General features: G+C 38.3%; 2 pseudogenes; one reads left to right on the forward strand and one right to left on the reverse strand.

Moving 5' to 3' along the window:
* The window catches only part of LOC105723647 (small ribosomal subunit protein eS4, X isoform-like), a 612,439-nt pseudogene that overhangs the window by 216,109 nt on the left and 370,077 nt on the right, over positions 1 to 26,253 (forward strand).
* On the reverse strand, positions 5,938 to 24,268 carry LOC105723637 (large ribosomal subunit protein eL15-like; annotated as a pseudogene).

The raw sequence follows: 26,253 nt of genomic DNA on the forward strand, positions 1-26,253 counted from the left end.
CCAGCTAATGTTTGTATTTTTAGTAGAGACAGAGTTTCCCCATCTTGCCCAGGCTGGTCTAAAACTCCTGACCTCAGGTGATCTACCTTCCTTGACCTCCCAAAGTGCTGGGATTATAGGTGTGAGCCATCGTGACCAGCCCTGAAAATTTATATATCATTTTCCCCCTTTGCACCATCCCCTGCAAGCTTGGAGTCTCCTCTTTGTCCAGTGTTCTGAAATTTCATGATGTGTCTCTTGGCAAGAGCCTATTTTCATTCATAATACCAGGAGTGGGGCACTTGGAGTATATTTTCAATTTGGAAACATATGTCCGGTAGTTCTGGAAATTTTTTCTATTTCCTAGATAGTATCATTTCTTTAATTGTTTTCTCTTCTGGAATGCCAGTTAATGAGATGTTAGACTTATCTAACTCATACTCTAATTTGTTTATCCTTTCTATTTTGTCTTCTTTATATTTTGCTGTATTTCCTGAGAAATGTCCTTGGTTTTATTTTCCAACCTCTGTATTGCACTAAAAAATAAAACCTATCTTATTTCATGATTACTACATCTTTTTGCATCTTTCTGAGATTTTTTTTTCTTGTGGAAAAATCACATAACCTGGAATCTACCCTCTTAACCAACTTTTAAGTATACAGTAGTGTTAACTGTATGCACATTCTAAATCTCCAAAACTGTTTCATCTTGCATGACTGAAACTCTCTATGCATTAAACAGTGTATTAGTTGCTATTCTCCAGAGAAACAGCACCAGAGGACAGATATACATAAAGAGATCTATTAAAAGAAATTGGCTCATATGATTATGGAGGCTGACAAGTCTCAAGATCTGCAGTCCACAAGCCTGAGAGCCAGGAATACTGAGAATGTAAATTATAGTCTGGCAGTGGCCAGGCTCAAGATCCAAGAGAGCTGATGTTTCAGTTAAAGTCCAAGGCAGGAAAAGATGAGTATCCCAGCTCAAATAGGCAAGGGGAGTTTCCTCTTACTTGTGGGAGGATCAGCCTTTTGGTTTTATTTAGGCCTTCAACTGATTGTATGAAGGCCTCTCACATTAGGAAGAGCAATCTGCTTTACTGAGTTCATCCATTTAAATATTAATCTCATCCAGAAAGATACACACATATACACACACACACAGTCACACACACACACACACACACACACACAATCATGTTTGTCCACATATCTGAGCACTCTGTAGCCCACTCAAGCTGACACATAAAATCATCCATTACAAATGGAAACTCCTCATTTTTCCCTCTTCCCAGCCTCTGGAAACCACCATTTGACTTTTTTTCTAGGAGTTTGAATACTTTAGACTTCATATAAGTAGAATCATGCTGTATTTGTCCTTCTGCTACTGGCTCATTTCACCTAGCATTATGTCTTCAGGGATCATCCATGTTGTAGCCTATAACAGAACTTACTTTACTGTTAAGGCTGAATAATAATTTGTTGTATGTATATATCACATTTTATTTATCCATTCATCCATCAGTGGACATTTAGGTTGTTTCTACCCATTGATTATTGTGAATAATGCTACAAAGAACATGGGAATGCAAATATCTCTTTGTGATCCTGTTTTCAGTTGATTTGGATGTATACTGGAAGTGGGATTGCTGGATCATAGGACTACTCTATTTTTAAATTTTTGAGGAAATTCTTTATTGTTTTTCACAGTGGCTATACCATTTGACATTCATGCAAATAGTTCACAAGGATTCTAATTATGCCACATCCCTGCCAATATTTGCAGTTTGTTTTTCTGATAATAGCTGCCCTGGTAGGTATGAGATGATATCTCACTGTGGATTTGATTTATATTTCCCTGATGATTAGTGATGTTGAGCATCTTTTCAGAGACTTGTTGGCCATTTGTATGTCTTCTTAGAATAAATGACTCTGCAAGTCTGTTAGTCTGTTGCCCATTTTGAAACTTGTGTTATTTGTTCTTCACGCTATTGGACTGTAGGAGTTCTTTATATGTTTTACATGTTAACCACTTATCAGATAAAGTTTGCAAATATTTTTCCATTTTCTCTAGATTGCCTTTTCACTTTGATTCTTTCTTTTGCTACAAAAAATTTTTTTGTTTTGATCTAGTCCCATTTGTCCATTTTTGCTTTTGTTTCCTGTGCTTTTGATGTCATATCCATCTCTGCGAATGTTGATGATAACTTAATTTTGTTTAATTTTCTTTCCTCTTTGCATGGTCTATTGCTTCCAAGTTATTTTTTTTTACTTTAGTTTTTAAAATTTTAGTCTTTACTTTTCTTATCAGAGGACTCCCTCCGTCATTCTGTAACCTGTGATTTAAGAGTAGTGGGAAAAGCTCTGGGACGGTTGACTGTGGTTTCACTGCAGGAAAATCTGGGTTAGTTGATTTCTGGGGAAGCCCCTTATATTCATCTCCTTAGGTCTTCTCTCTTGTGCTGCTGCAGTCCCCAGAGAAGATGCATCCACTATCCCGCCTGCAGGATAAATACTTGGGCGCCAGTATTTGAGGAGCTGATGAAGGAAGAGGAATGCTGAGGGAATATCAGCCTTCAGTACAAGTGAATCATTTAATCTTCATTCTCAGTAATCTTACTTTAGTGTGTATGGTTACCCAAGCCCAGAGGCCTTCTGTTTAAAGAAAAAAAAAAAACAAACTTCCAGCCCTCTTCTCGGGTAGGGAGGAGACAGTGTGAATGAGGGCCAGTGCTTCTGGCAGCCTCAGCAACCACTGACTTAGGGGAAATAGAGAAACCGTGTGGGTGAGGGGAGCATACTGTTGGGATGAAAGACAAGGGAGCCAAACGAAAGGAGGCAGTCACCAAGCCTTTCAGAGTGGTCACAGACAGGTATGGCATGGCCTGGTAGTAGAAGGAGCACCTACTACAAAATTAGAATGACCTGTGAGCTTATGAATTCTCAGTTCTAACCCTGAGCCTACTGAATAAAAACCTGAAAGTAAACAAGACATTGCAGGTGACTTGTATGCAGCTTCAAGTTTGAGACACATTGCACTATACAATATCATACAATCCATACATGTGTCCCCCAAACTCACCTGCACATTCAACTCAATTTGGAAGTTAAAAAAAAGTACTGCTGGGCCTTAGACTAGACTAATTGAGTGAATAGCCCCAGGAGATGGGGCTCAGGCATAACTAAGTTTTAAAAGTTCTTCCAGTGACTCTGGAAGATGTGCAGCCACATTATAACCATTTACCTATATATGAAGCCCACTACATTTGTCTCTCATTTAATAAAAATAACACCTATGTGACATCTCTGAGCAATCAGTCATTTAAAAAGATGTTGTTGTGTTCTTAATGCAATTTGAAAATATGTTTGAACAATATATCTTAAAAAAGGACAGCATATGTATCGAAAGCAAACTTCTTTCTATAAAACAGGCAAATTGAAGCTGTTGAGGTTACATGGAATTCACATAGAAATAACTGATGAAAATAGCCTTAGAAGCTCAAATAATGCACACTGAGATGATTTACATTTTGGAGAAGTGTATTGGCTATACTGTGAACCCTCATGGCCTACAAGAGATTTAACTTTCAGGATCCCTGTGCTAGATTACAGATGCTCACAAGCAGGAACACTTATTTGATAGCTGTACTTTAATTCATAGAAAGGCATTGTTCATTGAGTGCCCTAAGCCGAATAAATATATGAGCCACCTAACATAATGAGCCACTTATGTTAGGCACTTGTTAACATTCATAAAAACAACAAATGATATTATCTTGATCATACCCTTCCTAATAAATGGTGACTAAATGATATCTGGTGTTTTCTTTGTGTGCAATTTCTTTCCAAGATATGTAGGAAACTGATTTGCTTTTGATGAACCTGTGCTGCCTACAAATTAATGTCCACAGATTTTCTACTTTATTAATTATCTCAGCAATTTAGCCAGCAATGATTTATATGAAATATTCCCTCTTGTTGCAGGCTCTACAGTCAGCTAATTGATTGCTGTATGAATTATGCATCCTAAGCCAAATGCAAGGATGCATGAAAGAGGCAGCCAAGGTCATTTTCCACGAAAGAGAACTACAGTGACTAAATGCCTTTTTAAGACAGGCTTTATTACTTTAATTTTGCTGCTTTCTTCATATATACATCAAGTCCAGAATAATGTGCAAACTCTAAAGTCACACTTTTAATTTATAAACCGACATAGACAACCGAAGTTTAATATTCTGTATCCAGACAAGGCTCATAATGGAATTAATTTCATAGAGCTAAGGAAAGAACCAGAAATGGCATATAAGTGTTGTTTATCTAGTTCCAAAATATGCCATATCTCATCAAATTTGTCTATAGTATATTAGCACTCAAAAATGACTATTCCAAAAATAAGCATTTTAATTAGATGAATGATACCTTGAGACCAAGCGCAGGGTATTTGGCATGTCAGCAGATGACAAGAGACAATTTGGAAAAGTTACAATCAATTATCATTTATTCACAGGAAGAGAGGGAATGTTTTGTACATTCTAAAGGATATATAAAGAAGAGGATATATGTGATGCTTCACTAAAACTTTCAGAATAAAGCAATCAAGTTGGAGTAGTGAAAAAATGTTAATCTTTGGTGTCTCAGTGGCTTAGTTTGAATTAATTTTTGCTTAGCCATCTATTAGTTGAATGACTTTAGGCAATGTACTCCTCTGGACCTCAGTTTTCTTATGAAACAATTAGCATAATAATATTTTGCATAGTTATTATAAAAATAAGCATGACTATAAGAGCTAGTGAAATCAACAATTTAGCCTTAGTCACTACCTTGATAGTACTTAGTGTACTACCTTGATACTTGGGTAGTACACAATAGAGTCTACTATCAGATATAGATAAATACCAGACACACTTCTTGACTTATTAAGTCACATGGAAGGCTTATAAATAAATCCTCTAATTTTTTATTTAAAATCACCCCCAAGTGGTTATGGGACCATATTACTATATGCCTCTAAACCAAAGAAACATCTTTATGAATATTTTTTATATGCCCAAAGAACTCTTCTCAGGCATTAACCACAAAAAATGTTTCATGACAAACCACAGATACCCTGGGCACATCACACCACACTCAGGCTGTGATAGATAATATATGTGCTATTAATTCCTTAGGAGAGAGGAATTAATCACAAACTCTTTAAACCAGTGTTTCATACCTTAATGCATATAGCAATAACCTGGGGGTCTTATTAAAAATGCTAATTCTGGTTCAGTAGGTCTGGGATGGAGCCTGAGATTCTGCTATTCTAACAAGCTTTCTGGTGGCATGAAGCATCTGGACCATGGACTACAGTTTGAGTTACAAAGCTGAGTGCTTTTCAAGCCTGGGCACACATGAGATTCACCTGGAGATCTTTTTAAAAATAATGATGCTTGAGTTCTTTCTCGGACCAGGTGAAACCCTGGGGCTGAAGTCTCAGCTTAGGTATTCTTTTAAAGCTTCCTGAGTGATCTTTCTATGTAGAGCCATGGTTGAAAACCAATGTTTTAGATGTAGGGGTTTCTCTTTTTGCTAATTACATTCACAACATTATAATTTTTTGTTCAATATCTAGTTTCACTATTTCAGTGGCACCTTCCTTGGATCACCTGGAAGATTTTTTTTTGTACTCCTCTTTTAAATAATTTATTTTAAACCTATCATAACACACAATGCTTTAAACACTAATATATAACTCCCTAATAAAGATAAAGCAAAAACAAAAAAGTTTATTTTATTAGAAACAAGATACACCATCAATTATAGTCTTCAAACATTATTGCACTTTAACTTTCATAATTTGGCAAAGCATTCATGAAACAATCTGCAGACTAGTTTTAACAGACAAATAACACCTGTAAGCAGGCATGACTGTCCTAAATTGTTTGTTAGGTATGAATTTTACAAACTTTACTTATATTACTAGTAAAAGTGGAGCTGGAGAGTATTGCACCTGTTCCAAGCTGCCCTATAAGAACCATCAATAGTGTGGTGGAACTTACGACCCTTTCCAAGGCCACAGCTCTTTGGGCAGCAGATGTCAGCCCATGCATCTTCCTGTGCTTGTGGACTGGTTTGGTCATCCACTGGGTGTCAGGATTTCTTCTGATAGCTTTATGGAGTGGATTAATTAGTATAACCTCAAAAAATTTGTATGTGGAATCTTCACCAACCCAGTAAGAATTCAGGACTCTTAAAGCCCTACAGTGGTGTCCAGCTCGCTCCTCTGCAATGGACTGAAGATTCGAGGAAACTTCAGCTGGTTAACATCATGATGGACAGGCTTGCCATAAGTTGCACCCTTAGGAACTGGGCATTTTCGGTCACCACGGCGAACACAAGTCCTATATATAATGTAACCTTGCTTGGCCTTGTAGCCCAGTAGGCATGCTTTATCGGGCTGGGTGGGGTGGGGAGCCCTGTAGAGAGCAGAGATCTGGCAGTACTGCCAGCAGTGGGCCCTCAAAAGAAAGTACAAGACATCACACTGCTTATTCCTCCATAGCTCCTGGATGTACTTGTTTGCACCTCTAATGGCTCACCTGATGGCTACCGCCAGATGGAAAGGAAAAAGCCTTACTTCACACCTAGAAGCTTTTTAAAAAAGACTGCTGGGCACCATACTCAGAGTTTCTGATTCAGTAGGTCTGGAGTAGGGCCTGAGAAATTTCATTTCTAACAGATTACCAGGAGATTCTCAGTTATTGGTCCAGAACCCCAGCTTTAGGAACTGACACTTTATTGTTTCATGAACTTCACTGGAGGAGAGATTGTACCTATGTATCCACCATTCTATCATCTGTATCTAATATGTTTATGGCATGAACTAATCTCTTTTGGATAAAAAAGTGATAGCAAAACCCTATCTCATTCATAGTGAAAACAGAACTTTGGAAACCTTCACCCAGCTCATTAAGGATAATGCTTGCCAGTGAACCACAACAAATAACATTGGTTTAGGCATCTCTGCTACTGTAGACCCTAGAGTATCTGGGGCATTTTCATGAAAGTTCTGATTATTTTTTCCTGAGCCACTACTTTATGATAATGAAATTGGCATTCCATCAACTGGTTGATTGACTGTTCAGGCTTCCCTTCAAGGCAGCTTGAAATAGCAGAAGCAATAGTCTATTTTAAATAAATAGATTTATTTCTTTAATACATAAAGTCTCTTTTAAAGGGCCATCTGCTTTCAATTTTTCATCTAAACCTTCTGAAAGCTCACCAAGTGCCATAAGTTAAAGAGACCAATAGTAAGGTGTAGCATCACAGGCAATGGGATTCCTATCATTGTCAAAGTACTATACGGATTACTCCATAATGGCATTCTCTTACATCCTAAAAATATGAATATGTTTTGATTCTGAAGGAAACCAAAATATGCCTCTTCCAAATATATGTCTTTAATATATTTTGATATGGCTATTCAGAGAGGCTGCAGACCATAGGAAGAGCTTTTACAAGCTGTCCTTTTGTGAGGAAGATTTGCATCTGTGGAGGAAATCCACATAAGTAAAGTAAACAGTGAATGCAAACAGACTTTCTCTGAGACCCCCCCTCCCCACCCCTTACTACCTGATCCAGATCTAGAAAAGATTAACTCACAAAGGAGACTAAAACTGATACTTTTAGAATTCGGACAGAAAATTTTACCTCAGGCTCCTATCTATCCCGAGCTGCTACCCCAGAGCTTTCATCTGCATAATAAGACAAACTTTGCTTGCCCTTGTCAACCTGAAATAATTGACAGGATCAGAACCCAATTTTTAAAAGTTTACTTAAGTGAAAAGCTGGGAATAGCTATCCAAGAAACATGGACTCTTAAGAAATGGAGTCAGTGCTCTGAAGTTAAAAGTTAAGTTCTTCCTTATTAGCAGAAAACAAGGACATTTAGTAGGATTATAACATTTACTATGTAAGCCTCGTTTATGACTTACAACCTACTGGTTTTTTTACAGCTTGTTTTCATTTCCTTTCCAATTTAAAAGTGTATTTAATATTCCATCTTAGACAATGTGATAGTAAAGAAGTCTTTGTGTGAGAGAGGAAAGAGGAAAGTTAATCTATAATGAAGATCAACAGTGAATAGGGAAGGGGTCTTCTCTGGCACCCTTCAGTCCTTTACAACATTTTATAAAACACTGTAGGTAAAGAAGAGGCTAATTGATTACCAAAAGAACAAAGATTGCAGCTGCCTGGGTTACAGCTGTCTGTCACATGACTCAGGTCCCATTATCACATTCCCTTAAGGCTCAAAATATCTGAAAGTTCCAACAGCTTAGATTCTGAATTACTTATTTTGACACCATGCTTTCCTCCCATCATTCTCTGGGAATTCCACCTTCTCCCTCCTCCAGAAGTCCCAAGCTCCTCATCTTTCTGTCACTTCAGGATGGTGTAAATACTTCAGCCTTCTGTTCTGTCCTTTGAATCTCATATACATTTGTATGCCTTTCTCCTGTTAATCCATTTTAAGTTTGTTTTATAGAATCAAGTTATCAAACCTTCAGAAAAGGGAAGGAAGGAAATTCCTTTTGCTCCTACAGTTTAATATTAGTCTTTTTGTAATAAAAAATTCTTAATATGTTTTCACACTAATATTTCAAGGTGTATTTTCTCAGACTAGACATAGGAGCAGCACAGAGCTATTAGGCTGATGATTCATTGTTTTTTGACTCTTGGGTTACACATTTACTTAATTATCATGATCAAATACTTACTTTTGTGGAGGTTCCCTGATGAGAAGGCTTAGTTCTTGCCCCCTGAGAGCCATAGAAAATCTAACAAATCTGATACAAGTTACTTACCCAGATCCTGTGTTTGACTGCTGTGTAAAGAAACTACTAGGTATATCCAAATATTCTAGATGATAAGAAATGTTCAAAAACCCCGAGTCTCCCAAATCTTAGAATTGTTAACAGATATTGTCTTGATAATTTTTTATTATATTTTTTACTTTATAGTTTTTGAGTAATTTTGTTACTTCCTCAAAAAACAGGATTTATTTGCCTGGTAACCAATGACTCCACAAGAATGCAGGTTTTGATCAATAGTTTTATTACTTGGCCCAAGTAAGGAGAACACTGAGAGTATTCTCCAAAGCACTGTCTCCTCAAGGGAAAGTGACAAGAGGATTATATAGGACAATATATAGGGAGAGAGTGCGTCACCACACGTAGAAGAGGGGTTCCAGTTGTGCAGATGCAGTAAGTGATTATGCCAGTTCACAGGTCACATGTTATGGTAATAAAGCTGTAGCTCCTCCCAGGTGGAGACTTTTTTAGCATGGTAATGAGGGAAGTTCACTCAGGCTCATCTATAAGTTGCCGGAGTCTGTCAGAAGCTGGTTCCAACCAACAGGGTAACTGCATTCCACATTGGATTTGGAAAAAAACCAACTGCAGGGCAGAAGGCTGTAGAATAGGCTGATTGCTAAAGTTGATTAAATTCCTGTAATCCATGGAGACCTTCTCTGTATGCTTGCAATTTTAAAATTTCAAAGTTTTTTTGCCATATGATAACCTTAAGTTCTGTGAGGTAAAAAGGCTTGTTTCTAAACACAATTTGTCAGAAGTGGCAGCAAGAAGTTAAATGACTTGTACATATAATCACCTGATGGGTTCATCTTGTCTGCTTCCCAGAAAATCTGATGCACTGAGAACAGCTTTTGCAATAGAGAAAGAGTTTAATAAGATCAGAACCAGCTAAGTGGAAGGGCAGGCATTTTATTAGTGCTTAAATCAGCCTCCCTAAAAATTTGGAGGCTAGATTTTTTTAAGTGTTTGGTGTGCAGGGGGCTAGGGAATGGGAATGCTGATTAGTTAGGTTGGGGATGAAATCACAGGGAGGTAGAGCTGAAACCGCATTTGCAAAATTATGACTGAGACAGAGAAATAGATCTAACTTAATCAACTCCATCCTGCTTCTAACCCCCAAGCTCTTCTTGTTCATTCCCAGGAATAGGCTGAACTTACTTTAAGAGAAACTTGGTTTATAGCTTATAGTTTAAGATAAAGACAGTAACAGCCCTTTCCCAGGGCAGATCTCCTTCTTACCTGGGGACTAGATTGCCTTTGTAGGACTAAAGTTAGCCACAAGATTAGAAATTATGGTTCAGGAGTCATGCAGCTGGATGCTACAAGATTCTGACCTTCCCTAAACTGCTCCTAAGATCAGTACTTGAGATATTTTGCAGACCCTGCACTTGATGGATCAGCTGGCATCACCCAGATTGATAAACTGGCTCATCTGATTTTGTGGCCCCCACCCAGGAACTGACTCAGTGCAAGAAGACAGCTTTGACTCCCTATGATTTCACCCCTGACCAATCAGCACTTCTGGCTCACTGGGTTTCCTCCACCCACTAAGTTGTCTTTAAAAACTCTGCTCCCTGAATGCTCAAGGAGACTGATTTGAGTAATAAAACTCTGGTCTCCTGCACAGCTGGCTCTGCATGAATTACTCTTTTTCTATTGCAGTTCCTTTATACCTTGATAAATTGGCTCTGTCTAGGCAGCGGGCAAGGTGAACCTCTTGGGCTTGCCCAAGAGGTTACAGGGCTTGTCTTCTTGTACTGAGTCAGTTCCTGGCCAGATAAACCAGGTTACCAGCCTGGGTGGTGCCAGCTGGTCCATCACAATACAGGCTCTGAAAAAACACCTCAAACACCAATCCTAGGTTTTATAATAGCAATGCTACCTATGGGAGCAATTGGGGAGGTGAGGAATCTTGTGGTCTCTGGCTGCATGGCTCCTGGGCCATAATTACTAATCTTGTGGCTAATTTGTTGTTTCAAAGGAAGTCTGATCCCCAAGCAAGAAGAGGTTTCTTTTGGGAAGGGGCTACTATCTTTGTTTGGAAGTTAAGTGATAAACTAAATTCCTCCCATAGCTAACTTGGCCTCCACTCAAGAATGAGCAAGGGCAGCTTGGAAGTCAGAAGCAAGATGGAGTTAGGTCACATTTCTTTCACTGTCACAATTTGTGCAAAGGTGGTTACATACAGTCTTATAGCTAATAGGAGAATAGTAACAAAGACTCTAAGCAAATTTGTAGTCACCCAAGATTATCTGAATTAACTTGCATAAACAAATGGAAAAAGGTCATATTACAGCAGGTTGTATCCATAAACTAAAGACCTGTGGACACAGAGAGTAGGTTTCATCCTTCATATCGAAAGCTTTACAGTCTACATGCTTAGGATTTATGTATGTTATTTTCCCTCTGTGTATTTTCCTGCCTGATCAGTGTCTCTGGCCTCTTGAAGTCTTCGTAGAAGTACTGAAAAAATGCAAACAACCCTGTTTTCTTAAAGTGAAATGATAATAAGTTACTTACTATTCATTTTGATTTAGTTGCTCTTTCTAAGGGATAGGAAGCTGCTCTAGCGAAAAGGTGCTCCAGAAGTGTGTACTCTCTATGGGATACACAGGCAACAATGTGTATGTGTGTGTGTGTGCATATATATTGTATATGTGGCATACTTTTCTTACCCTAAAACTTTTGTTAAAATAAAGACATAAAGTTTGTGAAGAAATATGATATGTGCTGAAGATCCGTAAAACTGAAAAGAAAAAAAAAATGTAGAGTGCAGTGAATCAGCCAAAAAGCCAAGAAACATGTGAATCTTAGCCTAGGACTCCACTGACTTTAAGGAGTATTCATATATATTAGCCTTTGGTAATACTCTGCCTAAAGAAGACCCAGAAGACTGAGCCTGGAAATACAGAAGAGGGATATGTTTTACATAGTATGGTTTTGGAGTCAGAGCTAGAAGGAATGAGTGGAAGGTACTGAGAGACAGATTTGGGTTTACATATAAAATAATTTTCTGGCTGCTCATGGTGGTTCGCACCTGTAATCTCAGTATTTTGGGAGGCCGAGGTGGATGGATCACAAGATCAAGAGATCAAGACCATCCTGGCCAACATGGTGAAACCTTGTCTCTACTAAAATTCAAAAAAATTAATCCGGCGTGGTGGCAGGTTCCTGTAGTCCCAGCTGCTCAGCAGGCTGAGGCAGGGGAATTGCTTAAACCTGGGAGGTGGAGGTTGCAGTGAGCTGGGATTGCACCACTGAACTCCAGCCTGGTGACAGAGCAAGACTCCGTCTTAAAATTATTTATAATAATAATAATAATTGTCTAACAAATAGCATTGTATTCATGAGAGTATTCTGTGTGTTTATATAATATTAACTGTGTCTTTATTCATATTTACTAATGATACTGCTCCAATGAGTGGAGGAACACCAGGGTTTTTCGTCTGGAGTCTAATTAGATAAAAATGGCATGAACACACTTCGAGTGGTTTTAAGGAGTGGAGAGTTTAATAGGTAAGAAGGAAGGGAGAAGAAAGAAGAAAGAAGCTTCCCTGTACGGAGACAGAGGGAGGGGGGACTCCAAAACCAAGAGAGGAGACCGCTGTGCCAAGGATACCAGCCAGTTTTATTAGGAGGCTGAAGGAGGCAGTGTCTGATTTGCGTAGTGCTCAGGGGATTGGTTTGACCAGGCATGTTATTGGCACAGCCGTGGAAAAAACTGGTCCTCCCACCCTAGTCTTTCAATATGCAGATGCAGGGCTCCACGATGTTCTACACACGTGGGGATATGTGGGGGCAGCCATGTTGCCAGGCACATGTTGGGGCAAGGGCAAGAGGACAATGGTGGGGATCGCCATGTTGGGTGGACCCAGTTTCTAATGGTTTGCATTTGCATATCAAAGGTTGCCACCCCTAAGAGCCAGCCCTTTTTTTTAGACAAAATACGTTTCTGGAGCTTCTTTAAAAAGAAACAAAAACTTTCCAAGAACCCCTTTTCCTCTCTATCTGCCTAAAATAATGTTTTAATAATAACTTCTCACTAATTTAATGTTTATAGAAATCCACTTTATACATCACAAAATTGAATTACCAGGATGTTATGAAATGTGCCCATCTTTCCAGTCAGGAAAGAGTAGAAATGGAATTTGAACCTACGAAATCAGGCTCTGAAGCCTCCAGTTCACCTGTAAGGATGTGATACCTCTCTGATGCTTTGAGATAGAATGGGATTCCCTATAAACAAGTGATTTTTTATATTATCAAACTTATTTAAATGAAAAATGGGTCCAGGTGTGGTGGCTTCCACCTGTAATCCCAGCATTTTGGGAGGTCAAGGTGGAAGAATAGCTTGAGGCCAGGGGTTTGAGACCAACCCAGGCAACACAGTGAGACCCTGTCTCTACAAAAAATAGAAAAACTGGCCAGCTGTAATACCAGCTACTCCAGAAACTGAGGTGGAGGGATTGCTTGAGCCCAGGAGGTCAAGGCTGTGGTGAGCCACGATGGTGCCACTGCTTTCTAGCCTGTGTGACAGAGGAACACTGTGTTTCAATAAATAAATAAATAATGAAAAATAGTCTCTGTCAAGTATGTGCCAGAAGAGATTTCTGCTTTAGTTAGAAGTTGTACTAGATTTTATCTAATTTAATTCTAACATAAAGTATCTCATTTAATTCTAAGATTCTATTATTAAATAATCTGGATTTTCTAGGTTTTCATCATGTATTCAACTCTCAATGTTATTGTTTTGCTACTCACTTGAGTTTACCTACAATGTAAACCATTCTGTAGCAAAGCAAGTCTTAACTTTTGCTATGATCCATATTTATAAAGAATAGAGAGTGATTCCATAGTATAGGAAATGACTATGGCAGCTCCAGTCTGTACAGTGGCTTTAGGCTGTTGAAGTTGTCATACATAATCAAAGAAACAGATTTAAGGAAACCTACTTAGAAATAAAATTATTTTGTATAATGGAGTCTGGTGCTGTCAAACATGATTTGACCAACAATGGGGCAATTTAAAAAGTGTAAGTGAAATAGATTGGTTAATTAGATATAGCACTTTATAAATGTGAATAATTGATCCGGAGGAACCAATAAATATCTGAAGAGCTCAATAATCACTTTAAAAAGTAATCAAGCCATGTAATTCTTTCTGTAATTCCATCTGTAAATCAGATCATGAAGAAAATTGTCTGAATCAAGAGAAAGAACATAGATATTTCAGTTCATCTTTGATATTACCTAATTAAGTTGGTTACCATGTTGCTATAAATATACTGTTTTCTAAAGCCTGCTGATTATCATCATTCTGAAATGTAATCCAGGGTTAGGTAAGAGAAGTATGAGTAACATAGTGGTTTTTTTTTTTTTGGACAAAACACAATTTGAGAAAATAATGGCAAATAAGATGGAGAAGGTAAACTTATTTGATGTTCTGAATTGGAAGCATGGAGAGAGATTATGTAAGCTGGGATGGTCTTTTGTTAGTAACCTTCATTACTTGATAAATCAATCCATAGTCCCAACCACAATGACATTCCTTCTGGAAAGAATGCTACACTAGTGGAAACTAATTAGAATGAAAACCCTGTCTATGAAAGTAGGAATTTATACTGAATATTTAACAAAGTGTCAAGTAGTGCTAATGAGCTGTTTTAGGGCTAATTCTGGTAACTACAGAGTGAAGTAAGGCCACATTTTCAATCCAAATGATTCACAAAGTTTACTTAGAATTCAACTTGCAAAAACTCTCATTGAATTTTTGTCTCCCCACATTTACCTTATCTAAACTAAGCTACCTCAGACTTTTCCCACCCAGAGTTCATATTTGTGTGTTACTACTACCTTGGAGAGTAGTGAATATCAAAATAGGAGTCCTGATAGAATCCATAGGGACTTCATCGAAGACCACTAAGAGATGTTGTGAGCCAACATTTTCCTTAAAATCCAATCTAATCAAGACTTCTTAGGGTCCTTAAAGATCAATCTGAAAAGAGAAAAAAATCAGTTTAGCATCAACGATGCACGAATAGTGTTATTAACAGCCTTTTAATCTTTTAATAAGTAGTATTTTTTAATTTATAAAAAGATAACAGTCGATGATCATATTAAAAGAACAAAAGGTATTTAACAGCTAAAAGTTGACAAAATTAGATGCATACAAAATTAGGAAAATAAATTATCACAAGCTTCTACAGTCATGTCCTCCAAAATTTGTGCTTATTAATTTTTAAAAACTTGTGAATTTGAGCAAGTATTTAGTGAAGAATTAATACCAATCCTTCACTAACGAGTCAGTCTTTCACTATTAAGAGAGAATACTTCTTAGTTTATTTCATGAGGCCAGTATTAGCATGATACGAAATCCAGACAAAACTATCTTAAGAAATTAAGACAACTGACCAATTATCTCCTGATGGGTGCAGACAGAGACATTCTCTAAAAACACTAGAAAATTGAATAAAGTAACATATAAAATGAATTATATACAGCAACCTTGTGGAATTATTTTACAAATGCAGTGACTGTTTAACATCCAAGAATAAATTATTGTAAAACATCATATTAATAGAAAAAAGACAACAATAATGCTCATCTTAATAAATACAGAAAAGCATTTGACATAATCCAACATTCAATCATGATTTTAAAAAGAAACCAGCAAAATACAAATAGAAGAACACTTTCTTGCACTGATAAGGCCGTGTATCATTACCTATTGAAACTTTATACTCAATGAAGAAATACCACTGGGAAGTTGGCCCTATCATTTCTAAATTCCACCAATTTTAATTTAGGAACTAAGTTATTCTTAAAATGCTACTGGGTTCTGTTGATCAAGTCTCCTAAAGAAGGAGCCTAGAACTGAGATGGTTTGCTTGATCATGACTTGAGTGTGGTATTTTACAAGAATATAAAGATGTAATATTTAGAATGTCAGAGGAAAAAATACATGCTCATCTGAAAAGATGCAAAAAAAAGGTATATTCTAAAATTCAGCGTTTTATATTGATTCAAGACTCATAAACACTGGTAGCATTTGTATAATTCTGTAACATTATTTTTCAGATAGATCTCAGAGAAAGGAAAGCCTCAGCTCACACTGGCATGCTCTTGTCTCACTGCCATTAGAAAAAAGACAAGGAAGTCACCGTCCCCACTAATATTTATGACTGATAGAGAAAAATAAGCAATACCTTTAGACAAAATTGTAAAATGCAGAAACAAAGGCCAAGTGGCATTTTCAGATGATTTGATTGCCTGACTGAGAAACCATGAGAACAGAAAGCAGAAATAATATTGGCAACTAAATATAGCATCACTCCAGGAAGTTCAAAAGACTGCATATAATTAAGCCACGTGTAGGAGATTCATGGAACCACGAAAGTGTAAAAAGGGGAATTAAAGACTTGAACAGAGGGAAATTAAAGACTTGCTCATCCCTAGAGAAAAATCTCAGTATTAGACCAGGTGCGGTGGCTCATGCCTGTAATTCCAGCACTTTGGGATGCTGAAGTGGACGGATCACAAAGTAAGGAGTTCGAGACCAGCCTGAACAACATGGTGAAACCCCGTCTCTACTAAAAATACAAAAATTATCCAGATGTGGTGCTATGCACCTGTAATCCCAGCTACTTAGGAGGCTGAGGCAGGAGAATTGCTTGATCCTGGGAGGCGGAGGTTGCAGTGAGCCAAGATTGTGCCCTGCATTCCAGCCTGGGTGACAGAGTGAGACTCTGTCTCAAAAAAAAAAAAAAAAAAAAAGAAGAAGAAAATCTCAATATTGCAATGAAGTTACATTTTCACTCAATTTATTTTACATGTTCACTTTAGTTAATTTAACATTTTCCAAGTAACATTAATGATTAAAAGGTATATAGATACATACACATACACGCACATTTATTTTTCTGAAAAGCAAGAGTAAAGAAAATGCTTAAAACATGGAGAGAAAATGCATTAATCAATTAGAACCAGGTTAAGTGGGTTTTAGAAATTGATTAAATTGGCCTTTATAATCACAATGACTAAAAAGAAAACCAGCAAACACAAAATGATGCTCAGCCCTACTAATAATAAAAACTCTTTGGTTTGTGTTTGGAAATGGTCCCAGTGATAAAACTTATAGATAATGAAATCCTGGGGTGGGCAGGAAACAGACTATGACTTACTGATACGCAATTTAGATTAGAGAGTGAAATATGCTCTCTATTAAATGAAATTTAGGAACTGAATTACTTAAAATTAAGTAGTTTCCAAAACAGCAATGTAGAGACTCTTTGAAGAAACTCACTTAACTACCCAACAGTGAAAAGTTTGGTGCTGTGAAAGTGAGCTATCTAGCTGAGCTCACTTGGAGTGGGGCTCCTAGACAGTCTTTTTACCTGACACTCGGTGTAGGTGTGAGACCCTGTGCCCTCACAGAGGAGAGTGTTCAGGGCCTGTGTGAGCAAACTCTCACAGATTTTTGACAAGAATCACAAGGCCCCAGATGTCTAGTAGGACAGAGAAGCACAAGGACCTGGGAAAGTTCTTCACCTAGGTGTGAACCTGCTCCTGTTCCTCCTATGCACGTGCAGAGGAGCCCTCCTGCTAGCTCTTCTGTGCTTCTCACCTTCTTGAATATGGCACTCTAGCCACCATTCCAGATAGAACAGAACCCAGCAGGTAAGAGCAGGCACCTCCACCTTAGGATGAGAGAAAAATACAACTATTACTATTACTTTCAAGCAACTTTAAGTATATGGTATGTAACACCTTGGAGATGCTCCATGTCCTTGGAGATGTTCCATGTAAAAAAGAAATTTCATGATAAAATAAGTTCAAAAAGCACAGCAAAATATGCACTTCTCCTCTACATAGGCAGAAATATTATACAAAGTTCAGAGAAATCTGAAAAAAAAAAAGTTTATTGCAACATTTGCCAAATTTATTTGACCACAAACCACTCTTTTCCTTTTTTTCTTTCACTATGCAGATGTTGTCATTCTGTAGAAACAAAAGTTAAGGAGAATCTTGCTTTAAAAATTGTAATGATTTCCATCAGTTTTTAATATTTTAATTATATTTTGATAAGAAGGGAGGAAGTTTTGTTTGAACTTCCATGTTGCATTGGAAAAGTGGAAAATTTTAGGTTTAGCTTCTAGAAGCAATGTTCGGCTAGATTATTTTAATAATTTCTCCCTCAAAAACTTTGCAAAAAAATCTGAATAATATATTATTTTAAAACATTGAAGCGAATTTAAGAAACACCAAAGCTACTTTTGACCTGCATTTGTGTTTCTTCTAAATTGGGTTTGATAATTTAGGATGGCAAGTGGGAAAAAAAAATCAAAGCCCAGGATTAGCAGAAGTAAGAGGTTTAAGAGACAACTTTATGCCCAGTTAGCTGGGATTTTAAAGAACTACAAGCTCTGAGTGAGGGTCAACCAGAAGTACACAAGGCATGTCATGGGATTGCAACCTGAAGTTTAATATCTTGCATAGTCTAGACAATCTTAAAAATTGAGTTGGTTTTGAGTAGGTCTCTGATTAGTGTAATGTCCCCAAGAGACTGTCAGAAGCAAATGTAATATCTCTAGAGCAAAATGTCTTAATCCCAGTCTGCAGAGTAATTGTATGTAAACTTGGCTAGGCTATGGTATCTAATTGTTTGGTCAAATACCAGTTTGTTTGTCTGTTTATTTTGAGATGGAGTCTTACTCTGTCACCAGGCTGGAATGCAGTGGCGCAATCTCAGCTCACGGCAACCTGCAACTCACTGGTTCAAGCGATTCTCCTGCCTCAGCCTCCTGAGTAGCTGGAATTACAGGCACACGCCACCATGCCCAGCTAATTTATTGTATTTTTAGCAGAGGCGGGGTTTCACTATGTTGGCCAGAATGGTCTCGATTTCCTGACCTTGTGATCTGCCTGCTCGGTCTCCCAAAGTGCTGAGATTACAGGCATGACCCACCACGCCAGGCCTATTCAGCCTGTTTTATTAAAAAAAAAAATTTTTTTTGGATACATAGTAGGCGTATGTGTTTATGGAATACATGAGATATTTTGATAAAAGCATACAATGTGTAATAATCACATCAGAGTAAATAGGGAATCCATCACCTCAAACATTTATCCTTTGTGTTACAAACAATCCAATTACACTCTTAGTTATTTTAAAATATGCAATAAATTACTGTTGACTGTAGTCTCCCTGTTGTACTATAAAATACTAGTTCTTATTCATTCTAACTGTATTTTTGTACTCATTAACCATCCCCACTTCCCCTCATCCCACTACCCCCTCAGCTTCGGGTAACTGTTCTACTCTCTATCTCCAAGAGGTCAATTGTTTCAATTTTTAACTCCCAGAAATAAGTGAGAACATGCAAAGTTTGTCTTTCTGTGCCTGGCTTATTTTACTTAACATGATGTCCTTCAATTCCAGCTATGTTGCTGCAAATGAGAGGATCTCATTCTTTTTTGTGTGGCTGAATAATAATCCATTGTGTATATATACCATTTGTAATATAACCATATTACTATGGCTGAATAGTAATCCACTGTGTATATGTACCGAAGTGGAGGACACTTAGGTTGCTTCCCAGTCTTGGCTGTTGTTTACAGTGCTACAACAAACATAGGAGTGCAGATATCTCCTTGACATATCAATTTCCTTTTATTGGGGTACATACCTAGCAGTGGGATTGTGGATCATATGGTAGCTCTATTTTTAGTGTTTTGGGGAACCTCCAAAGCGTTCTCCATAATGGTTGTACTATATGTATGTTCTCACCAACAGTGTATGAGTTCCCTTTTCTCCATATCCCGCTGGCATTCGTTATTGCCTGTCTTCTTAATAAAAGCCATTTTAACTGAAGTATGATGAGACCTCATTGTAGTTTTGATTTGCATTTCTCTGGTGATCAATGATGTTGAGCACCTTTTCATAAACTTACTTGTCATTTGTCTTCTTTTTTTTTTCTTTATTGTACTTTAGAATCTGGGGTACATGTGCAGATCATGCAGGATTGTTGCATAGGTACACAGGTACACACCTGGCAATGTGGTTTGCTGCCTCCATCCCCCCATCACCTACATCTGGCATTTCTCCTCATGTTATCCCTCCCCGACCTCCCCACCCCACTGCTGTCCCTCCCTTGGCTCCCCCAACAGACCCCAGTATGTGATACTCCCCTCCCTGTGTCCATGTGATCTCATTGTTCATCCCTCGCCTATTTGTGAGAACATTCGGTGTTTGATTTTCTGTTCTTGTCAGTTTGCTGAGAATTACGGTTTCCAGATTCATCCATGTCCCTACAAAGGACACAAACTCATCATTTTTTATGGCTGCATAGTATTCCATGGTGTATATGTGCCACATTTTCCTTGTTCAGTCTATCGTCAATGAGCATTTGGGTTGGTTCCAGGTCTTTGCTATTGTAAACAGTGCTGCTATGCACATACACGTGCATGTGTCTTTATAATAGAATGATTTATAATCCTTTGGGTATATACCCAGTAATGGGATTGCTGGGTCAAATGGAATTTCTGTTTCTAGGTCCTTGAGGAAGCACCACACTGTCTTCCACAATGGTTGAACTAGTTTTTTGAACTAGTTTACACTCCCACCAACAGTGTAAAAATATTCCTATTTCTCCACATCCTCTCCAGCATCTGTTGTCTCCAGATTTTTTAATGATCGCCATTCTAACTGGCATGAGATGGTATCTCAATGTAGTTTTCATTTGCATTTCTCTAATAATCAGTGATGATGAGCATTTTTTCATATGTTTGTTGGCCTCATATATGTCTTCTTTTGAAAGGTGTCTGTTCATATCCTTTGCCCACTTTTGGAGGGTTTGTTAGTTTTTTTCTTGTAAACCTGTTTTAGTTCTTTGTAGATTCTGAATATTAGCCCTTTGTCAGATGGGTAGATTGCAAAAAATTTTCCCATTCTGTTGGTTGCTGGATCACTCAAATCATTGTTTCTTTTGCTGTACAGAAGCTCTGGACTTTAATTAGGTCCCATTTGTCTATATTAGCCTTTGTTGCCAATGCTTTTGGTGTTTTAATCATGAAGTCCTTGCCTATGCCTATGTCCTGAATGGTTTTGCCTAGGTTTTCTTCTAGGGTTTTTTATGGTGTTAAGTCTTACGTTTAAGTCTTTAATCCATCTGGAGTTAATTTTAGTGTAAGGTGTCAGGAAGGGGTCCAATTTCTGCTTTCTGCACACTGCTAGCCAGTTTCCCAACACCATTGATTAAACAGGGAATCCTTTCCCCATTGCTTGTTTTTGTCAGGTTTGTCAAAGATCAGATGGTTGTAGATGTGTGGTGTTGCCTCCAAGGCCTCTGTTCTGTTCCATTGGTCTGTATATCTGTTTTGGTGCCAGTACCATGCTGTTTTGATTACTGCAGACTTGTAGTATAGTTTGAAATCAGGTAGTGTGATGCCTCCGGCTTTGTTCTTTTTGCTTAGGATTGTCTTGGCTATGCGGGCACTCTTTTGGTTCCATATGAAGTTTAAGGCATTTTTTCCATTTCTGTGAAGAAGGTCATTGGTAGCTTGATGGGGATAGTGTTGAATCTGTAAATTACTTTGGGCAGTATGGCCATTTTCAAGATATTGATTCTTCCTAACCATGAGTATGGTATGTTTCTCCATCTGTTTGTGTCCTCTATTATTTCCTTGAGCAGTGGTTTGTAGTTCTCCTTGAAGAGGTCCTTTACAACCTTTGTTACTTGTATTCCTAGGTATTTTATTCTTTTTGTAGCAATTGTGAATGGGAGTTTGCTCATGATTTGGCTCTCTGTTAGTCCGTTATTGGTGTATAGAAATGCTTGTGATTTATGCACATTGATTTTGTATCCTGAGACTTTGCTGAAGTTGCTTATCGGTTTAAGGAGATTTTGGGCTGATATGATAGGGTCTTCCAAATAGTCAATCATGTCATCTGCAAATAGAGACAGTTTGACTTCCTCCTTTCCTATTTGAATACCCTTTATTTTGTTTTCTTGCCTAATTGCTGTAGCTAGAACTTCCAATACTATATTGAATAGGAGTGGTGAGAGAGGGCATCCTTGTCTAGTACCAGATTTCAAAGGGAATGCTTCCAGTTTTTGCCCATTCAGTATGATATTGGCTGTAGGTTTCTCATAAATAGCTTTTATTGTTTTGAGATACATTCCTTCGATACCTAGTTTATTGAGAGTTTTTAGCAGAAAGAGCTGTTGAATTTTGCCAAAGACCTTCTCTGCATCTATTGAGATAATCATGTGGTTTTTGTCTTTGGTTCTGTTTATGTGGTGGATTATATTTATATACTTGCATATGTTGAACCAGCCTTGCATCCCAGGAATGAAGACTGCTTGATAGTGATGGATAAGTTTTTGATGTGCTGTTGCAATTGGTTAGCCAGTATTTTATTGAAGATTTTTGCATCTATGTTCATCATGGATAATGGCCTGAAGTTTTCTTTTTTTGTTGAATCTCTGCCTGGTTTTGGTATCAGGATGATGTTGGTCTCATAAAATGATTTGGGAAGGATTCCCTCTTTTTGTATTGTTTGGAATAGTTTCAGAAGGAATGGTACAAGCTCCTCTTTTGTACGTCTGGTAGAATTCAGCTGTGAATCCATCTGTACCTGGACTTTTTTGCTTGGTAGGCTATTAATTGCTGCCTCAACTTCAGCCCTTGTTATCAGTCTATTGAGGGTTTCAACTTCTTCCTGGTTTAGGCTTGGGAGGGTGTAAGTGTCTAGGAATTTATCCATTTCTTCCAGATTTACTGGTTTATGTGCCTAGAGCTATTTGTAGTAATCTCTGATTGTAACTGTATTTCTGTGGAGTCAGTGGTGATATCCCCATTATCGTTTTTTATTGCATCCATTTGATTCTTCTCCCTTTTCTTTTTTATTATTCTGGCTCGTGGTCTGCCTATTTTGTTGATCTTTTTAAAAAATCAGCTCCTGGATTTATTGATTTTTTTGTATCTTTATCTCCTTCAGTTCTGCTCTGATCTTAGTTATTTCTTGTCTTCTGCTAGCTTTTGAGTTTTTTTGATCTTGCTCCTCTAGCTCTTTCAATTTTGATGATAGGGTGTCAATTTTAAATCTTTCCTTGCTTCTCTGATGGGCATTTATTGTTATAAATGTCCCTCTAGACACGGCTTTAAATGTATCCCAGAGATTCTGGTATGTTGTGTATTCGTTCTCATTGGTTTCAAAGAACATCTTTATTTCTGCCTTCATTTCATTGTTTATTAAGGTGACATTGAGAAGCCAGTTGTTCAGTTTCCATGAAGTGTGCGATTTTGAGTTAGTTTCTTAATTCTGGATTCTAATTTCATTGCCCTGTGGTCTGCGAGACTGTTTGTTATGATTTCCATTCTTTTGCATTTGCTGAGTGATTTACTTCCAATTATATGGTCAATTTTAGAGTAGGTGTAATGTGGTGCTGAGAAGAATGTATATTCTGTGGATTTGGGGTGGAGATTTCTGTAGATGTCTATTAGGTTTGCTTGGTCCAGATCTGAGTTCAAGTCCTGGGTATCATGGTTAATTTTCTGTCTCATTGATCTGTCTAATATTGACAGTGGAGTGTTAAAGTCTCCCACTATTATTGTGTGGGAGTCTAAGTCTCTTTGTAGGTCATTAAGAACTTGCTTAATGTACCTGGGTGCTCCTTTATTGGGTGCATATGTATTTAGGATCATTAGCTCTTCTTGATGCATTGATCCTTTTACCATTATGTAATGCCCTTCTTTGTCTCTTTTGATCTTTGTTGGTTTAAAGTCCATTTTATCACAGATGAGGATTGCAACTCCCACTTTTTTTTTGCTCTACATTTGCTTGATAAATCTGCCACCATCCCTATATTTGAACCTATTTGTGTCCTTGCATGTGAGATGGGTTTCCTGAATACAGCACACTGAAGGGTCTTGGCTTTTTAATCCAATTTGCCAGTCTATGTCTTTTAATTGGGGCATTTATCCCATTTACATTTAAGGTTAATATTGTTATGTGTGAATTTGATCCTGCCATTTTGATGGTAGCTGGATGTTTTGCCCTTAGTTGATGCAGTTTTTTCATTATATTGATGGTCTTTACCATTTGGTATGTTTTTGGAGTGGCTGGTACTGGTTGTTCCTTTTCTTGTTTAGTGCTTCTTTCAGGAGCTTTTGTAAGGCAGGCCTGGTGGTGATGAAATCTCTCAGCAATTGCTTGTCCATAAAGGATTTTCTTTCTCCTTCACTTATGAAGCTTGGTTTGGCTAGATATGAAATTCTAGATTGAAAGTTCTATTCTTTACGGATGTTGAATATTGGCCCCCACTCTCCTCTGGCTTGTAGGGTTTCTGCCAAGAGGTCCGCTGTGAGTTTGATGGGGATTCCTTTGTGGGCATCCAGACCTTTCTCTCTGGCTGCCCTTAGCATTTTTTCCTTCATTTCAACCCTGATGAATCTGATGATCATGTGCCTTAGGGTTGCTCTTCTTGAGGAATATCTTTGTGGTGTTCTCTGTATTTCCTGGACTAGAATGGTGTCCTGGCTTGCTAGGTTGGGGAAGTTCTCCTGGATAATATCCTGAAAAGTGTTTTCCAGCTTGGATTCATTACCTCCGTCACATTCAGGTACACCTATCAAATGTAGATTAGGTCTTTTCACATAATCCCGTATTTCTTGAAGGCTTTGTTCATTTCTTTTCACTCTTTTTTCTCTATTCTTGCCATCTTGTTTTATTTCATTGAGTTGATCTTCAACCTCTGATATCCTTTCTTCTGCTTGGTCAATTCAGCTATTGAAACTTGTGTATGCTTCGTGAAGTTCTCTTGCTGTGTTTTTCAGCTCCATCAAGTCACTTATATTCTTCTCTAAACTGTTTATTCCAGTTAGTGTCTCATCTAATCTTTTTTCTATGTTCTTAATTTCTTTGCATTGGGTTAGCACATGTTCTTTTAGCTCTGAGAAATTTGTTATTACGCACCTTCTGAAGCCTGTTTCTGTCAATTCATAGGTTCATTCTCCATCCATCTTTGATCCCTAGCTGGTGAAGAGTTGTGATCCCTTGGAGGAGGAGAGGCATTCTGGTTTTTGGTGTTTTCATCCTTTTTGCACTGGTTTCTTCCCTTCTTAGTGACTTTACTTACCTATGGTCTTTGTAGTTGGTGACCTTCCGATGGGGTCTCTGAGTGGACGTCTTTTTTGTTGATGATGAAGTTATTTCTTTCTGTTTCTTAGTTTTCCTTCTAACAGTCAGGTCCCTCTGCTGCAGGTCTCCTGGAGGTCCACTCTAGACCCTGCTTGCCTTGGCATCACCCGCAGGGGCTGCAGAACAGTAAGGGTTGCTGCCAGTTTCTTCTTCTGTTATCTTCGTCCCAGAAGGGTACCTGCCAGATGTCGGCCTGAGCTCTCCTTTATGAGGTATCTCTTTGTGTATACTGGGTTTGGGGAGCTGCTTGAGGAGACAGTCTGTCCCTTATAGGAGCTCAAGTGCTGTGCTGGGAGCTCCGTTGTTACATGCAGAGATGCTGGGCAGGTAGTTTTAAGTTTGCTGCAGTGGAACTCATAACCGCCTCTTTTCCCAGGTGCTCTGTCCTAGGAAGGTCGGCTTTATTTATAAGTTCCTGTTGTGCTATTGCCTTTTTTCATAGATGCCCTGCCCTGCATGGAGTAGTCTAGTCACAGTCTGCCAGCAGAGGTGTTGCTGAGCTGCCACAGGCTCTGCCCAGCTGCTGTGTGAACTGCCTCGGTAGTGGTGGACTGCCTCTGTAGTGGTGGTTGCCCTTCCCCCCACTGAGCTGGACCATCCTGGGTCTAGCTGCGCTTGCTGAGAAACTCAATCCAGAGCATTTCAGATTGCTTGTTTTGTGTTGTGGGGGTGGTAACTGCTGAGCCAGATCACTGGCTCCCTGTATCTTTCAGTTGAATGAGTGGCTCTGTCTCCCACGTGTTCCAGGCGCCAGTTGTAATGGCTGCCCAGGTTTGTGTGAGTTTCTGTGTGCCAAGCCGGCACTGGCTGAAACCGCCATGCTGAAAACTCTTGGCGCTTTTCGTCCCGGGCATCTCCTGGTCTGTGGGAAGTGTAAATTTGTTTGGAAATGTGGTGGGCACTCACCCTCTGCATTGTTCTTGCTGGGAGCTGCATTCCAGAGCTGGTCCTATTTGGCCATCTTGGATCCTTCCCCCACCGTTTGTCTTCTTTTAAGAAATGTCTGTTCAGATCCTTTGCCCATTTTTAAATCTGATTTTTAGATCTTTTACATATTCTGGTTATTAGTCCATTATCGGATAGATGGCTTGCAAATTTCCTCTCCCGTTCTGTGGGTTATCTCTTCATTTTGTTGGTTATTTCCTTTGCTATCCAGAAGCGCACAAAAAAATTAAAAGTTTCATGTATGTAAAAGCTAGTTAAAGGATATAAGAGCAGAGAA

Source organism: Aotus nancymaae, unplaced genomic scaffold (assembly GCF_030222135.1).
Source record: "Aotus nancymaae isolate 86718 unplaced genomic scaffold, 86718_ANA_hifiasm-v0.15.2.pri h1tg000029l, whole genome shotgun sequence".
Lineage (NCBI taxonomy): Eukaryota > Metazoa > Chordata > Mammalia > Primates > Aotidae > Aotus > Aotus nancymaae.